Source organism: Macrotis lagotis, chromosome 8, assembly GCF_037893015.1.
Source record: "Macrotis lagotis isolate mMagLag1 chromosome 8, bilby.v1.9.chrom.fasta, whole genome shotgun sequence".
NCBI classification, from domain to species: domain Eukaryota; kingdom Metazoa; phylum Chordata; class Mammalia; order Peramelemorphia; family Peramelidae; genus Macrotis; species Macrotis lagotis.
Genome location: NC_133665.1, coordinates 173,055,412 through 173,073,822, shown reverse-complemented (window position 1 = coordinate 173,073,822; position 18,411 = coordinate 173,055,412). Strand labels below are relative to the sequence as shown.

At 41.3% G+C, this 18,411-nt stretch overlaps 1 long non-coding RNA gene across 2 annotated transcripts in view; it reads right to left on the bottom strand.

Annotated features, from left to right (window-relative positions):
• LOC141496355 (uncharacterized) overlaps positions 1-9,015 on the bottom strand; it is a 686,762-nt gene extending 677,747 nt beyond the window's left edge. For both annotated transcript variants that reach the window (XR_012471037.1, XR_012471036.1), the window contains exon 1: positions 8,976-9,015. This is a non-coding gene — a long non-coding RNA (uncharacterized LOC141496355). The remainder of the gene's footprint in view (positions 1-8,975) is intronic.
• Between the last annotated feature and the right edge of the window lie 9,396 nt (positions 9,016-18,411).

Sequence of the window (18,411 nt, the reverse complement as noted above, 5' to 3'; positions counted from 1 at the left end):
AGTTTATAAATTCAAGAATTTCATCAACACATTCCAAGTTGCTTTTTGCAAAAGCAGTCTTTCAGGTTTGGGGTTGTTTTTTTTATCAGTCTCACTTATTTAGCATGAAAGAGATTTCTTGCATGCCCATAAAATACCTTTAAAATTGTATTAAACCTCCAAGCAAAAGTCTCCAGCGATCTCTCTGTCTGGATCTAACATAGAAGGAAAATAAAGCCACCACACTGTGAAATGACCTCCCGGAGAGTACAGCAGTTCAGGAAATAGGAGGAAAAAAATAGAATTGTGATGCCAGGCAATATAAATTCAGGCCAAGAACATTCTTGGACACAGGATATAAGGTTTTAAATATACATATTTAGATATATCCCTCTATACCTAAACACTGACCATGTTTTCTTTGTACATAGAAAGTAGGAAGAAGAGTTTTAAAGTTTTAAGAGAATATGAAATGCCCCCCAAATGCCCTGAAATGAAGCAGATCAAATTTGCTTAATTATTATGCCCAGAAATGGAGGAAGAGATGGGAGGAGGGGGGAAGAGCCTGTTGAAAGTAAGAACAATATCTATAATAGGATGTCTATTGGGAAGGCCTTTGTTTCAAAGGTTTCTGAAGTGGAATTTAACAGCCCTGATAAAGGCAGGAATGGTTCTATTGTTTGATCTCAAGAACTATTTAAACCTCTCCAAGGTGGCTGGGCTGCTTTTAGTAGATAACTCCATTTCTTTGGAAACTGGTATGTGTGTGGGGTGGGGGGTGGGGGAGTTGTTTTTGTTTGTTTTCTTTTTTATTAAGGTTTTTAAGTTATATGTCAAGGAGTAAGGGAGGATGGATGAAACTCAAAAAAAAAGAACAATGTAAGGTGAAGGGACCCAAGTTCACTCAGTGATTTCAAGTCCAGGACCATGGAAGCCTGCCTTAAAGCCTGTTCAGGGAGACCATCCAAGGAACTCATCAATCGTTCCCTTAGAAATCTGGCAGTGAGATGCAGTGGAAAAAGCCCCCCAATTCAGAATCAAAAGGCTTGAGTTTGAATCCTGGCTCTGTCTCTTACTCCTAATGGGACCTTGAACTAAGCTTTCACTTGGCAGGGTTTCATTTTCACAATGAAGGAATTGACCTTGGCCAAGTCAATTAACCAATTAACCTCCTAGGACCTCAGTTTCCTCATCTGTAAAATGGGGGGGGGGGGTTTACCAGACAATACTGAGCTCCCTTTCTGTCTTAAGACCTATGGTCCTATGAGTATACTTAAGTCATCTCTACTGCTTGTCAAGGAATGTTCTAGAACTACAAATGCCTTCCCTTCCTGCGCTGAGATTCTATAATGCTTCCAGTTCCTTGTTGAAAGTAAGAACATACAACCCTTTTACAACCTTGGATAAGTTCCAATTCTCACCTACTACATAGTCCTTTCCAAAGTCTTAAAAGGTCAATTACTAGTCATTGCCTTGATCCTTTGCCTTTCATACCTTACTCATGGCCTAAGACATTTTTTCAATGCTAGTTTACTCATTAGAAAGACATCCATCTATTTTTCAAAAGAAGTAACCATGAAAGTTAGATGGGCAGATTTCAATCAGGAAAAAAGATGACACAAATTCCTGCTCTTAAAAATAGATATTACAAAGTATTTTAAGGCTACCAGATTTTTGCATCCACTCCCAGGAGACACATTTGCATGGCTGGCATATATTTTTATACCCGTGCTACTTAAATTTATATACTGGAGTCCTAAACCTCACACTTATACAATAAACAAAACATTAGTAGGTCATAATGATACGGAGTTCATGGCATCCATTTTCTTTTATAGGTTTTCTGATTCCTGGCTAGAAGGGGCTTTCAAAGTCATCTAAACCAAACCCCTCATTTTTAGATGAGGAGACAAAGAACAAAAGATTAAATGAACTGCCCAAAGTCACATGTAACTTGATGATAAATTTAGGAAGAGAAGGGATCTTACAATCCATTGGCCCAATCATCCCTTATAACAAGGAAAGTTAGAAAACAAAAAAAAATCCACATAGCATCCATGTTCAGGACCAACAGTCAAAACCAGGGTCATTGGATTCCAAATCCACAGGAGATAGGTGGTATATACCCTATTATTTCCATTTTGTTGTTGGAGACTTACAGAAACTAATTCACTTATTCAAGGTCACCCCAGTAGCAGAACCAAGCCTTCTAACTCCATTAACTAATAATGGTCAAAGAATCAAAAGAGCCTATAGATGTAATTTAGTCTAGCCCTTCACCCATCTTAAATTCAGTTCAACTCCACAGGCACTAATTAAATACCTATTATGTAAGAGAAGCAACAAGGAAAAGGAATTAATGAGCAGTTCTTGAAGCCAAAAAGACCCAAATTCAAGAACTACTTCTGATACACACATAATGTTTCATCTTTCTAGGAAATTCTCTAAGCCTTTATATATTATGATGTCCAGTCTTGGTAGAGGGTCTTTTCTCATTGGGGATTCCTTATATCAAGGAAAGCATAGAGGCAATCCCTTCCTATCTCTGTGAGAATTTGCTAATTAAATACATCCTATAGTAGGACTTTTCTTTAAATAGTATTTTGTTTTTGCCAATTGGTAAGTCATTTTGTAAAATCAATAATCACCAACTCAATTAGTCTGTTAGGTAAATCGGAGTTTTCACCTATGAGTTTACTATGGAGAGGCAAGTTGTCATAGAATGCCTCACTTGGAGTCTTGAAGACCCAAGTCATATCTCATCCCAGACACTTACTGACTGGTCACAGACTCACTGAAGGTCAGTTTCTCTACAAAATGAGAATATTAATATCTGTAGGCCAATATCACAGAGCGGCGGCTGGACTCAAATAAGAAAACATGGAATGCACCTTGTAAACCTTCCAGTATTATTACAGATGTCAACTATTATTATTATTACTTTGGAAGAGAGAACAACTACCCAACATATTGAAATCAATTTCCCACATTCCACAGGACAAAGATATTGGAATGGCCAAAGAGACACAAGCCCTTCAAGGCCAAAGGAGAGAACAACCCCAAAGAATCACAGGCTTTAAGAGCTCAAGGATTTTCTAAGCATCATGGATGATAAAGGGAAATAAGCTATAATATCTCAAATTTAAAAGTTGCTGTTCTAGATTAAAAGAGAAAATTAAGGATCAAGGTGCCTTACCTATACAATGAAGGTGTTGGGCTGGATAATTTCTACAATCCCTTTCAGGCCTAATATTCTAAGTAAAGACATGTGGGTGGGAGCCCAGGAGTCCTGATGAATGCTCACTGAGGTTCATTAATCTATCTTCTGGTTGCTTGACCCTGGACAATGCAGAGTAAAATCTACCTCTCCCAAGCATGGCTTGTGAACTGCCCCCAGGACTATTTAGCTAGGGATGCACACAATTATTATTCTATTATGCAATTATGCAGAAATAATCTCTTCTGCAGAAGAGTAGAGGATCATTTAATTATCTCTGTGTACACAGAAGTATCTCTGTTAATGTCCTGCCAAGAGCAGTTACCGAAGGAATTGCACTGAATTTGGAGTCAGATGACCCTAGGTGGCAATCCTGATTCAACCACAGGCTCCTGTGTGACCTGGGCAAGTCATTTAACCCTTTTAGGTTTCAGCTTCCCCCTTTGGAAAGTGAAAGAAGTAAAGAGACAGAGAAGAGATGATGTATGAGATCCCTTTAGCCCTATCCCTATTATCTGAGGAAAGGATGGCATCTGAGGTCCCTCTTGATTCTAAATGGGTGATCATCTGAACCTATAATCCTGTGTTTTTATCCAAGAGATTTATTTTATCCCTCAATTGGGATTTTTGTTTCTAAGAACCCAGACACAGTTCAAAGCCTTAGTCCAAGAATCAGAGATTATGAGAATTGGAAGAGCCAAGGCCACAGAGTCCAACCTAATCCCCACTTGAAGACCTTCAAAGAGGTCTCTCCAACAAGGAGGAACTTCTCCAACAAGGTCATCCCACTTTTGGGAAGACTGAATTGTTCTTTCCTGATTTTTAACCAAATTATTCTCTTTGCAATGATCTTATTATTCCTAGTTGTTCCTCAAGAGTCCAACAGAACAAGTCTACTCCCTCCTCCATATTTTAAAGATTTTAAATATTATGTTTTAATATTACTTATATATTATATTACATATTATATATCATGTATCATATCATATCATATCATATCTTATATTATGTTATAATATATATGTTATAATTTTAATATTACTTCTCCTTCCACCTCCCCCCCTCAAGTCTTTTGTTCTGAAGGTTAACTATGATTAGGTCTTTTCATTCATTTAAATTCAATAGTCATTTATTAAGCACAACCCTATGCTAAGAATACAAAAAGACAAAGGAAAGTCCCTGCCCTCAGGAGTTTACAATATAAGGGGGGGGGGGCGATCATATGCAAACAGAAGGGTTCAAGCTCTTTCACCATCCTGGTTGCTTCTCAAAACTCTCCCCAGTTTGTCAATGTCCTTCTTAAACCATGATATCTAGAAGTCAACAAGTATTTATTAATCACCTGTTCTAGGCCTCCTTCATTTTACCAAGGCATATGAAGATGAAGAGACTTGGCCAGAGTCACACACAGTTAGTAATATCTCAATTGAATTCAAACTTGGCTCTTCTCAACTCCATAGTTAGTATCCTATCTACTCCTACCATGGTCCATTTCCCATCAGGTGATAAGCCAGGCAAAGTCCTAGAGATGCCAGACTAAGATGCAGTTTCCAAAGAACTACAGTCAGTCTTGGAAAAGAGCAGCAAGTTGCCCCAGGCAACCAAAGGTTCCTGCCAGGAGGACACAGCTCCAGGAAGGAAAGGGGAAGCAAGGACATTGGGAACTCCAAAGCTGATGGGGTCATCTCCTCCGATTCCAGACAATAATGGAAGTGTTCAAGTGAAAATGGAGCTACATTTAGGGCAGAGAGGCTGAGAAGCACAAACACAGCCAGAAGTCAGGGGAAAGACCTCTAAGAGAAGGTCTCCAGAGTGTGGAATCTTGGAATTGTGGAATGGGAAGGGGCCTATGAGGTCTGGTTTCAGTTCAGCCACACCTGATGGAGAAGCCTTTCTGTAATACCGCTAAGGATGGGGCACTCATTTACCCATGAAGAAAGTCCACTCCACTTTGAGAGTTCTCATTTTTGAGGTTTTCTGAGAATTAAGCCTCTCTGCAACATTTCCCTCCTGGTTCTGCCCTTTGCCACCAGTCAGAACAAGTTCATTATTTTCAGATTCCCCATCACATGATAGTCCTCCAAGTACCTGAAGAGAACTCTTAGGTTCAACCGGAGTTTTCTCTTCTTTGGGATAAACATTCCCAATTCCTTCAATCTATCTTCAAGAGACATGATCTCAAAGCAGGGAATTACCTCTCCACCTGACCAAGGTCCTACTAACAATGCTGTTCCCAAAACTGATCACATCACAAATGAGGGGTCTTTGAACTTTTTATTTTAATTTTAATAACTGTGTTTCAATATAATCAATTAATCAACATTTATTAAGCATCCACAATGTGGTAGGTTGGGCAGCTAGGCGATGCAGTGGATAGAGTTGTGCTTGGAATCAGAAAGATTCATTTTCCTGAGTTCAAATCCAGTCTCAGACACTTATTAGCTATGTGTGATCCTGTCACCTCACCTTATTTGCCTCAGTTCCTCATCTGTCAAATGACCTGAAGGAAATGGAAAACCACTCCTGTACCTCTGCCAAGAAAATCTCAGATGGGATCAGAGTAACGACAACAACAAGGTAAGTTAGACATATTCCCAATTCAAAATCTGAACATTACAAATGAGGCATTCCTTTTGCAAAGTCACAGTAAATTTACTGCCTTTACTGGACAATACTGCAGCAGGGGACTCTGTACTTATATTACCAGGAGAGCAAATCCTAGAGAAAGCCACTTCCCACAAAATGCTTCTTTACCTCTCTGGAGAATTCTATGGATGCCTTCTCAAAATCATGCTTTCATAAGGTAAAAGACAAAGGATTACAACAATCCCAACAAGTATTTATGAAATGCTTACTTATGTGTAAGGCACTGTGGCAAAAGGTTATTCTGTTATTCTGAAATACAAATTATCAAGATATTTAAATGACAAAAATAAGTTTCAGCCACTCCTCATGTTAAGAATGCTGCTGCAAACTAGAGCTGAGGTACTACCTGGGGACATCTACCAACCTATCCTTAAGCTCTTTATCCTCTCAGTTTTCTTATCTATAAAATAAGGATAATAACACTCCTCCAATTTAAGAGCCCTGCAAACCTTAAAACAGAGCAGTACAAACTGTTTCCACATGAGCTCTTTGATCTGAAAAATAAACCCCCAAATTCTCGTTTTCATATCCCAATGTTTCTTTACTTTCTAGTCCTAAATTCATTTCTTGTGTTTAAAAGATATAAAAAAGCACAGGGCCATAGTTTAGTTTTAAGATCAAGGGGATCAACCCCTCATTTTACAGATGAGGAAACTGAGGCACAGATAGAGATTAAGACAGAGATTTACTCAGGGTCACAGGGCCAGTAGATGTCCTGGGCAGTAATGTGAACGCAGGAATTTGTCTGAACCCTCAGAAAGCCCAGCCAAGTCATTCCATTACTTTCTCTTCTGGGAAAAAGCATACAGTCCTGGCATTGGAGGCCATCCACAGAGTGGTTCCAATTGATATTCCACCTCCTGTTTACACATTGCTAACATATATTATGTATCATTTATGTATATAGATATCATAGCATGTATGCATTATTATAACATTATATTATATACTTTACTATATGATATATGAAATAAATTACCATTTAATATGAAAGTATTTAATCTAGATTATCTATTTTATTACATTATACCCTGTTAAGATATATTATGTATCATTTATGTATATACATATTATATAATATATACATTAGTATAACATTATATTCTACACTTTACTATATGATATATGATATAACCAGTTACACATATTATATCATTTTATTATATAAAAGTATTTATTCTAGATTAACTATTATTATATTACATTATACCTATATAAGATATGACATAATATGCTGTAGGATGGATGATTCAACCATTTATATAGCACCTACTGTGTGCCAGCACAGTGTAAAACACTTAACAAATATAGCTCATTAGATCTTCACAACAACCTTGTGAGATAGATGTTACCATTATTCTCATTTTGCAGTTGAGGAAAGTGAGGCAAAGGCAGAGGTCATGTGACTTGCACACACAAGCAGTAAGTGGTTGAAGCCAAATTTGAACTCAATCATTCTGACACCAGGATCCCTGTTCTGAACCCCCTGGCCTCCTTTAAGTCCCAACTAAAATTCTGCCTTGGGCAGGAAGCCTCTCCCAACCCCTCTGAATTCTAATGCCTTCCAACTGTTAATTATTTCCTATTTATTTCTATTGCATACAGTTTGCTTCCTATATCATTTCTTTGCATATTGCCTCATTAGAATGTAAGCTCCTTCTTTTGCCAGTTTTCCTACCTCCATTGCTTAGTACATTATCTGGTGCATAATAAATGCTCAACAAATATTTGTTCGTTGATGAGAGGAATGAGACTTGGACTAGTATAAGGAGCTTCCAGAGGAGGAAAACTCTCTCTAATGATGCAGGTCAACATTTCTACATAATACAGTCTAAGAACAAGGGCTCAACACAGAATCCCATAATGTTACAAGGGCTTGTTGTTTTTATTTTTTAACCAGAGAAAGGGAGGAAAGAAAATCAATTTTGTTCAAATATATTTATGTTTTAAAATTAATTTTAAACTCATACGTGCATCTCTGCATACCATTCTTTATATGGGCAGAGCTGCCACTTCACACCCACTAGCGCGTGCAGTCATGTCGCATGCCCATCTCAGCCACAAGTATGCCTGCGCCACGCATACACTCATAACCTGTGCGCACACACTCCATGTGCATGCACTGCGGACACGGGTGTGCCGGGATGAAGGTGTCTTCATGCAAGGAGGGACCCAAAGCCACGACGTGCTAGTGCGCCTGCGCGAGCAGGCGGGCCGCCGCGCAGGCGCACCAGCGCCAGAGAGTGGGCGTGTCAGCACACGTGCAGCTGCGCTTCCAAGCACACCTAGACTGGTGCATAAATTAGTTTTGTAAAAAGCACTCGTGTCTGCGAGCCACCCGGATCATCCACTGGGGCGGATGGGACGGCGGCAGGGCCCGCTGGGGGCTACTACTCCCGCCCCGTGCGGGGACGGGCGGGGACGGGGAGACCAGCCCCAGGGGCTCCCCCGGGACGGGTCAAGGGGGCGGTGAACTTCCAGCAGTTTCTGAGCGGCCTGGGGCCGGGACTACATCTCCCAGCAGGCGCCGCGCGGGGCCACGCCGCAGCGGGAGGCAGGAACTACGGCTCCCAGAAGGCACCACGGCTGCGGGGAGCGGACTCTAGAAGGCGTGCAGTGGCGGGGCTGGGGGAGGGGGAGGGCACCGTCTGGGCATGCGTGGGGAGAGACTTTGACCCCGGGCCGCCCGGATCCCGGAGGGGTGACGTCACCGGGGTCACCCCTGAGCCAAGCGCTGAGGGGGCGGGGCGACCGGCCACGTGCGTGACCTTTTAGGAGCCTGCGGGAAAGGACTTCCGAGGTCATGGCAGGCCGAGGAGCCCGGGCCGGGGGTCACGTGGGCATCCAGGAGGCGCTTAATCTGTGCTTCTTGACTGGCCCCTGGCCGGGGTGACCCCCACATTTCTTCACCCCTGGGTCTGCACCCAGCAGGCGCCTACTAAGTGCTTCTCGCCTTTGCCCCCAGCGGGATGGGCAGGCGCCTAATAAATGCGCCTCCACCAGGGGAGGACCCCGCGGGGGGCTGCTCCCCCCACTAGCGGGCTGACGCCCCCTCCCTGCCCCCAGGAGCCCGGGGGAATGTTCCAGCACCGTGACCCCTGACCCCAGGGAAAGGGCAGGGAGGGTGGCTCACCCAGGCCAGGACGGGCAGGGGAAGGTCCCGGGCTCCGCACGCACGCACGCACGCACGCACGCACGCACGCTCCTGGGCTACGGGGGAGCGGACTACAACTCCCAGGCGTCCCGGGGCAAGAGGAGCAGGCCGCTGAGCCAATTGGAGCGCAGGATATATTCATGCGACCCAATCAGAAGGCAGACGTTGGAGGGACTATTCAGGAGGAAAAAGTCTCAGGCTGTTTTTAAAGTCTGGTCCAGGGAGGCCCCTGGGTCCCCCAGCGGGGTGTCCGCCCAGGGGTGATGAGAATAATTAATAATTAATAATAATAATAATGAAGATAAATTACAAAGGAGACTAGACAAATACACTAGAGAGAGGAGCCAGGAAGACCTGAGTTCAAATCCAGCTTCGGACCCTTGCTAGCTAGGTGAGCTTGGGCAAGTGCCAACTTCCCACTGCCTCTGTTTCCTCATCTGCAAAACTGGAATGACAAAGGGGATAATAATAGTAAAATGCTTAGCACAGGGACCTGTACGTAGTTAACCTAAATAGGAGTTTTTAGTATTTTTCTTGGTCATAATGCCTGTCCATAATGTTCTATAAATGTTGAATAATGTGATATGAGTGTTAAATATATCATTATCAGCAGCAGCTGGAATCATCTCTTTCCCTGTTGTCCAATGGGAATGACTATATCTCTATAAGTCAGGTCAACCTGTATTTTATTTAGTGTTTTCCTCTTCTGCTAAATTGAACATTAAGAATGCAAATTCAAACAATAGGAAAAAAAACTAACAAAAATAACACCTGAGCCCTGCCCTCAAGGAGGTGACATTTTAATGATGGAAGCCAACAGACAACAAGGAGATGAGGAGGGGCAAGGCGAGAGGAAGCCCGTGTGGGGGCAGAGGAGGAAGAAGGATGCTGGCTCCACTGTTTCCTTCACATCCAGGTTGGGGGAGCACTGGCCATTGAAAGGAGGGGTTCACCTGAGGGGCTGCTCTAAGTGCGGGGTGATCAGTCATAACCAGTCATAAGTGGGATTGGGAAAAAAAAAGAAAAATCCACCCCCCAGGACACAAATAAGCAAGTCTGTATGATACAGATGGTACATCGTATAGCATACAATGGCATCTCCTTTGGTTCTAGATGGAAAGGTAGAAAGGAATAGGGAAATAATGGGATGTGTGGTGGATTCCAGAGTTTCCTTGGGCAACTGGGTAAGAGGGGATATCCTGGACAAAGGAGAATCGGTGAGAGACTTTGGAAATCGCATAAGAAAATAGAGATGAAAATCAAAGGAAAAGAGTTGAAAACCAAATGAGGAAGAGGATGGTGAGAGACTAAAGAAGGGAGGGTTCCAAGAGGGTTTGGGGAAGGAGGAGGCACAGGACAGAGCAACTGTTAAAGTATGAGTTGAGGGAGAAGAAGAAAAGATGATCTGTAAATCTATACAATATGACACCATCAAAGGAAAGAGGAGGAGAAGGTGGTGGGGACAGAGAATATGATGATGTAGCAGTCATTTGGAAGGTAGTCAGATAATTGGTCACATTAAAGGAAATTAAACCAAATTATTAATGACTTAAAGGATAAAGATAAAAGACACAAATGCATTTATAACCACATAAGATATAGCTATGCAATCTATTAATTCTTGTCATCTCTTCTTTCCCATTTTCCCCACCCCTTAATTTCCCTGATCAAAAATAAGACCAAAATAGAAATACTGACTCTATCAAAGTTGTAATTAGGGTGAGGGCAACTGGAACTCTGCCCTAGGGCACTAAAATGTACAAACTTGCTTTTGAGGAAAATGTTTTCAAATATTTAAGATTTAAATAACTGGGTACTTGGCTTAGCGAAGTCACCCACTATCCTTGCTATAGGGAGTCTGGCATTGGGCTAAAATAGTTCTACACTAAGTCTGCTACCAATATGATGGGCCCTTGGAGGAGTAGGGGGACCATCAGACTACCTAAGGAGTGAATTATCTCAGGTCAAAGCTGTGCTGATGAAAAACTGGGATCAGACCCATGAGTGAATTCTGCACTTCCAAGTCTAGACAAGAGAGTGAGACTCAGATAATAAGTATTAATGGTAATAATTTTTCATAATAATAAAATACTAGTTATTTCATATATTCAATAGACGAAAGATAAGCCTGTTCACTTGTTTCCAAACAGCCGATCAATATCTTTCCAAAAACATGGTTGAAGTTGATTTTTTGAACCCAATCTTTGTTGTTTTTAGAGTTGTGTGTGACTTCATGATTCCTTTGAGTTTGTTTTCCCCAAAGATACTGTAGTGATTTGTTATTTCTTTCTCCAGCAGAAGGTGAAATGATGTATTCAACCCCCCAAAGAAGATCAAAGAGGAATTTCAACTCTAAAACCATAAAAGTAAGACAATGATAGAGAAGGTGACATTTGAAGTTTAACCATGCCTCTATATTATGAAGGTAATATAAAGATATGAGTCATGAGAGCTGAAGAGGTGAATCAGCTGGGAAAAAAAAATTGGGTGTTGGAGGGGAAGTCAATATTTATATTGAAATCTCCAGGTAGAAGAGCAGAGTGTAGGAAAGAAAGACTGTGAGCCAGATTCCCAGTTCCTCAAGAAAGTGTAACACTAGTGGTGATCGGTGTTGATTTGATGACTACAGTTGGTCAGAAAATACTCATCTGTACTGACTTCCCTTATTCCTTTTATTTCTTGGAGATTTGACCAGCCATACCTTTTTGTTAAATTTAACTCTCTGCTGTCAACTTTGATTCATCACAAGATTTCTCATGTAGTAAAATTAAATCAAAAGTAAAAATTAACATTTTTTTAAAAAATTTTGAGTGCCAAGTTTTTCCATCCCCTATAAGAAAGCAATTTGATATAGATTATGCATGTAAAGTCACACAAAATGTCTTTCCATAGTAGTCATGAAGCAAAAGAAATACAAACAAAAAAAAACCCCAGAAAAATAAAGTTTAAAAAAGTATACTTTAATCTTCTGACTATCACTTCTTTCTTTGGAAGTGGATAGTATTTTTCATCATTATTCCTTTGGAATATCTTGGATCATTGTATTACTCAGAATAGCCAGATCATTCACAGATGATCACTATATAAAATTGTTGCTGTTTTGTTGTATCCAATGTTCTCCTGGTTCTGCTCCCTTTACTTTGTATCAGTTCATATAAGTCTTCCCAGGTATTTCTGAAACCATCCTGCCAACCTATCTAATAGCAAAATGGTATTCTATCACAATCTTATACTGCACTTTGTTCAGCCATAAGCCAATTGATAGGTATCGCCTCAGTTTCTGATTCTTTGCCACCACGAAAAAAAGAGTTGCTATAGGTCTTTTCCCTTTTTCCTCTGATCTCCTTGGGATTCAGACCTAGTAGAAGTATTGGTGAATCAAGGGATATTTATAATTTTTAGCTCCTTGAGCATCATTTGTCCCCTAATTGCTTATGATGTCACCCTTTTTACCTAAACCATGTACCCATTTTGACCTGATATTGATATACATTGAGAAATGTTGACCTACATCTACTCTCTGTCAAACTGCTTTCCAGTTTTCCCAGCAGCAAATAGTGAGTTCTTGTCCCAGAAGGTTGACTCATTGGATTTACCAAACACTAGATTACTTTGATCTTTTCCTAACTGTGTATTATACTAATCTATTCCATTGATCCATCACTCTATTTCTTAGCCAGGATGAGATTGTTTTGATGACTCTTCCTTTGTAATCAAGTTTGAGATCTGGTACAGCTGGGCCACCTTCCTTCACATTGTTTTCAGAGATTTTCTTAATATGCTCGACCTTTTGTTCTTCCAAATGAATTTTGTTCTAGTTCTATAAAATGATTTTTAGGAGTTTGATTGGTATGGAACTGAATAAGTAAAACAATTTAGGAAGAATTATCATTTTTATTATACTGGCTAGACCTACTCATGAGCAAATAATCTTTCTTCATTTGGTTAGATCTAATTTTGTGTGAAAAGTGTTTTGTAATTCTGTCCATATTGTCCCTGGGTTTGTCTTGGCAGATACACTCGCAAGTATTTTATATTGTTTACAGTTATTTTAAATGAAATTTCTCTTTCTATTTCTTCTTATTGGACTTATTAATATCTAAGAAATAAATGAATTGTATGGTTTTGGTTCATATCCTACATGTTTGCTGAAATTGTTAATCATTTCAGTTAGTTTTTTAGTTGATTCTCTAAATATATTGTCATTGCATCTGGAAAGAATAATAGCTCAGGCCCCTGCTCCCTTGGGAGTGACTGCAGGCATTTTCTGCAAGTACTTGCACTGGAAGTGGGACTAGGGCCCCCTGCTTTCCTCCAGGCACTCTAGTGTACTCGAGCTCCTCTTTGTCCTAGACATCATCCCAGAATCATATACGAGCAAAGCAACAGGATCCTGCATCTAGTACCAGAAACGGGTCCCCTGTAATCTCCTCCCAACCAGTCAGTTGAGCCCCTGGCCATCTGTGGTCTGAGAACTCCCACAGCAGCTACAGCTGCCTCCAAGGCCTCTCCTGGCCTGGCTTTGCTCCTCTCTGGACTGACAACCATCCTGGTGAGACAGACAGATAGTTGTCTATGGCTGAAAAATTGTTTCACCCCATCCTTTTGTCAGTTCTGCTGCTCCAGAGTTTGCTCTGAAGTATTATTTTAAAGTTGTATAGAGGGGCATTTGGGAAAGTTCAAGTGAGTATTTGCCTTTTCTCCTCCATCTTCAGGATCATAAATATAGATTCTGAAAGGCCACTAGAGAACATCTATTTCATTTTGTAGATTTGGTAGAGATCCAGAGTGGTTCATTTTCTTGACCAAGGTTACACAGATAATAAGCAGTAATGACAGAATTTTAACTCAAATTACCCCTTTGCACAGTCTAGGTGATACCAAACCCAATATTTCTTTCCCTATAAACCTGTTATCTGATCATGACACAACTTCCTTCCCTTTCCCACCAAGGAAAAAAAACTCCAGTGATTCCCTGTCCCTTCCAATATTAAATACAGACTCCCCTGTGTCCTATTTAAAGCCCTCCACAACCTGGACTTTCCTGCCTTTCTAATCTTCCTACTCCTTTCTCTTCCTTAACTCTATAGTTAAGGAGCCTCCTGGATGGTCCTCACACAAGATACCCCATCTCCAGACTCCTGGCACTTTCCCTGCCTGTCCTCCATGCTTAGAAGGCTCTCCCTCTTCATCTCTACCTCTTGGCTTCCCCCAAGTCCCCCATTTCCTACAAGAAGTCTTTCTTATATCTCATAAAGCTAGTAACTTCTCTTTATTGATAATCTCCATCTTGTCCTGTGTTTGTGTGTGTGTGTGTGTGTGTGTGTGTGTGTGTGTGTGTGTGTGTGTAAGACAGGTAGATAGACAGACAGACAGATAGGCCAGTAGGTAGGGAGATAGATGGATAGATAGATAGATAGATAGATAGATAGATAGATAGATAGATAGATCAGTCAATCTAAACAGATAGCCAGATAGATAAAATTAATGTTTGTCCTTTATTTTTGAAGAAGACAGTGACTTCAAGGAAGTGATGCCATGACAAGCACATGAATTGGATTTGAATGAGGGATGCTGTGCTAAGTTGCCAGTCTCACTTCCTCCTCCAGACTCCTCGAGAGTCATCTGGGTCTAGTTGGCCAGATAGGAATCAGGACAACTGGAGATGAGAACAATTGGAGATGGCCCTGAATGTGAAGCAATCAGGGTTAAGTGACTTCCCAAGGTCACACACTAGTAAGTCAGAGGCTGGATTCAAACTCCTGGCCTCCTCACTCCAAGGCCAATGCTCTACCCTCTGTGCCACATAACTGGAGGGATGGATAGATGGGGGGGGAGAGAGAGAAGAGAGGGAGGGAGGGAAGAAGGTGGATGGATGGATGTTAGATGATAGATATAGAGAGATAGATCTAGACAGACAAATAGCTGATAGACAGATACAAAGATACATAGATACATAGATGATACATAGATACATAATTCCACACTAACAATAATACATTGTACATAGTCCTTTGCATGTTAACCCCTCACTGGACTGTGAGCATCCCGAGGACAGGCACTGTCTTTTTCCTTTCTGTTCCCCAGCACTTCTCACTGAGTCTGGCTTACCCAAGGGGTAAATAACTGTTCACTGGCTTTTCCCATGGTGTCTTCAGCTGTCTGGATCCTTTCTACATTGCCCAGTTCTATTTGGAAAGATCAGAAAGCATGAAGTGTCCCCTTCTACCACATGTCTTCCCCTTCCCTCCAGGCTGTTTTCTCCCCTTCTTATCTGACCCAGTTCATTTCATGCACAAGCTCACCCAGAAGCCTTAGATCTCTCATCGGCTCTGATGTTTAAACCCCACAGAGAGGAGCCAGACATCCTGGGCAGTCTCCTGGCTTGAACCTCTGTTGCCCTTGGAGACTGACATTCAGAGTGAACCCCAGGCCACACTGGCTTGTGGTCAGTTTATAGGTCACCCCACCCTCCATCACATTTGAAGACAGGAGAGCCGTGGTGACCCCCAAAACAGTTGTGAAACAGCAGAGTTCAGATTCATGTGTGATTGCCTAATTTTGTGCAGAGGGATTAAAACTCCTGTTCAGACTTCTGGCTTAATCTTCTACCCATTTGGGAATGTTTCCTAGAATATTCCATCCTTTCTACTTTTCATGTTCATTGACTCATCTCAGCAGTCCCAGCTTCTCAGAAGCTGATCAGCGAGAGAGATTTTAACACGTGTCAGCAGCTTTATAAAACAAGGGGAAGATCATTGGGCCATGTAGAATTAGAAATCTCTCCTCCTCTTCCTTAAATGGACCAAGTACCAGTCTGCATTCACCCCCATCTTCTGCTTACCAATCGAAAGGAAAAAAGTCATGGATGGCCCTGGGAGCCACACACATCAATCAGATATTGTTAAGACATCATGATCTGGAAGAAGGTCATGATGGGATCAGTTATGACCAAAGCGGGATGCCGGCTTGGCTGATGGCCCAACTACAAAGTTGCATCGGTTTATCACACAATAATATCCAGGCCTATTAAATAGTTTACCTGAAATCTCTAGGATATCAAATACATCCACAGAAAGTACCAATAGCACATTATGATGGTTTTCTCAGATTCAGAACTCCAGAAAGTGGCTGCCTAAACAACATTTGAGTGACTCTCAGACCTGGCTTTGGGCAGGGCTGGGGCCCATGTTCTGTGGATGTGTCACATGGACAACAGGTGTAAGGTGTGCTAAGAATAATAGGAAGCCATGATTGGCTCACAGAAAACAGCAAACAACATTCTCATCAAATAAGTAAAGGAATCAATTGATAGAACTTTATGACCTAATATCTCATTAGCAATCAAGTGCAATTTAATTCCATAAATATAAAGATTAAACAAAAGATTTCCTGCCCTCGAGGAGTTTACATTCTCTTTTTGGGGGGAGGGGACACACAACAGAGACATAAATAAATGGAAGCTATTTACAAACTAATACTCTGGAAGGGGGAGGTAAGAGAAACTCAGAGAATCAGAGAAAAATCTGCCCTAGGACTGGTTACTTCAAAAGATCTTTGAAGAGAAGTAGAGAGTCTAACATAAGAAATTAAGATGGAAGGACTCCCAGGCATGGGACACAGGCATGGAGAGAGGAGATAGGATATTGTATAGGAAGACCAGGAATTGGACCATCTTTGGTTAGAATCTGGAGTGTATATGGGGTGGGGGGGGTAATATGAGGTAAGCCTGCTCAGGTCCTGGGGCTGGGGGTAGCTTGTGAACAGCTTTAAATGCCAAACACAGGCTATCTTCATTCAAGGGAGACACCAGTATCCGTCCCACTTTCTGGCTCCCACTCAAGTCAACTACTTCTTTGATCCTTGGGATCCCAAGGGGGCATCTAAGGGACATTTCCCATTCTAAGAGCCCCCTCTCAGAACTCTGCTCAAGGCAATTTCTTATTTTCCCCCATTCTATTGTCAGTATAAGTCTTTCAATTACAAAAACCAGTGGTGGTTGAAATTGTGTTCCAATAACCTCAACCTGAACATAATATCACCCATTAATAACAGTAACAATAAACTTTTCCTGCAGACATATATGTGGTTTGGTAAGGTTTTCAAGAGATTGCACATTTCCCACATCACAGTAATTATTATTCCCATTTTACAGATGAGATTATTAAGATTCAAAGAAGTTTGGGGACTTGCCCATTGTTACACAGAGTGCTGGGGCCCCATTTGAAAACCATGTTTCCCCAGACTCCCATATTTGCTGTTTCAGGAAATGTGAAGTATTGACAAGACCATTTGTGACATTTATACTTCAGGGATGCCCAAGGCAAAGAGATAGAGGTACCAGGAAGGATGAGAGGTCCCGGGACCACACACCAGACTTTTTAACTAGGCTCTAGAATTTGGCTAGCCAGCACCACCAGCACACCTTGCTGTCTTCAAGCCCTAAAATGACTCAGTGTATAGGGTGCTGAGTGTTGAGACAAGACCTGAGTTCAAATCCCAACTCAGACAATTACTAGCTCTATGAGCATGAACAAATCATTTAAGCTGTCAGTCTCAGTTTCCTCATCTGTAAGATGAAAGGGTTGGACTCCATCATCTCAAAGCTCTAAATTGATAAGCTGAATGACCTTGGCCATGTTACTCAACCTCTTCTTGCCTTAGTTTCCTCATCTATAAAATGGGGATGATAATAGCACATACTTTCTAGGATTGTTATGAGAATCATGTAAGATTATATCTATAATCTTAGGCACAGTATCTCGTACATAATAATTAATATATAAATGTTAACTATTATTAACTATTATCATTAGAAGACATAGCAAGGGATGTAGCAATGAGGGATCATTTAACCTTGGTCTGTCCTTTTATTCATTCACCAGTCACCAGTCATACTCTTGTTGTTCCATGACACATTGATTCCTTGGATCTGGTTGGACTTGAGATATTTGGGGGTCTGTCTTTTATGGTCATCAGCCAACACATGCATGAGGAGTTCATTTAGCCAGCATTTGACCCCACCCATTTATCCTTTTCTCCTTGGCCACTTCCTTTGAGAGGCCACAGTTATAGAGATAAAACTAAGTTCTCCTTCCAGAATGTCATCTCCCCAAAACAGCCCTGGGAAAAACAGTATTTTTTCTCTATTATCAAAAATTATGATTATGCAACTGATTATGCAACTCTGAGTCTTGTTGTAGGGCTAGCAGGAGGGCAGTCGGAGATGAAAAGTTATCTCTCACTGAATGATGTTTTGGGGAACTAGAGCCACAAAGACTCCTGGTTGAATAACATCTCAGACATCTACAGCTGGGAGACCCCAGACAAATTACCTAACTCTGAAAGTATATAAATGTCATTTAATAAGAGTCTATATTGGAGAATTCAACAAGACCTCGGGTCCAGAATGGGG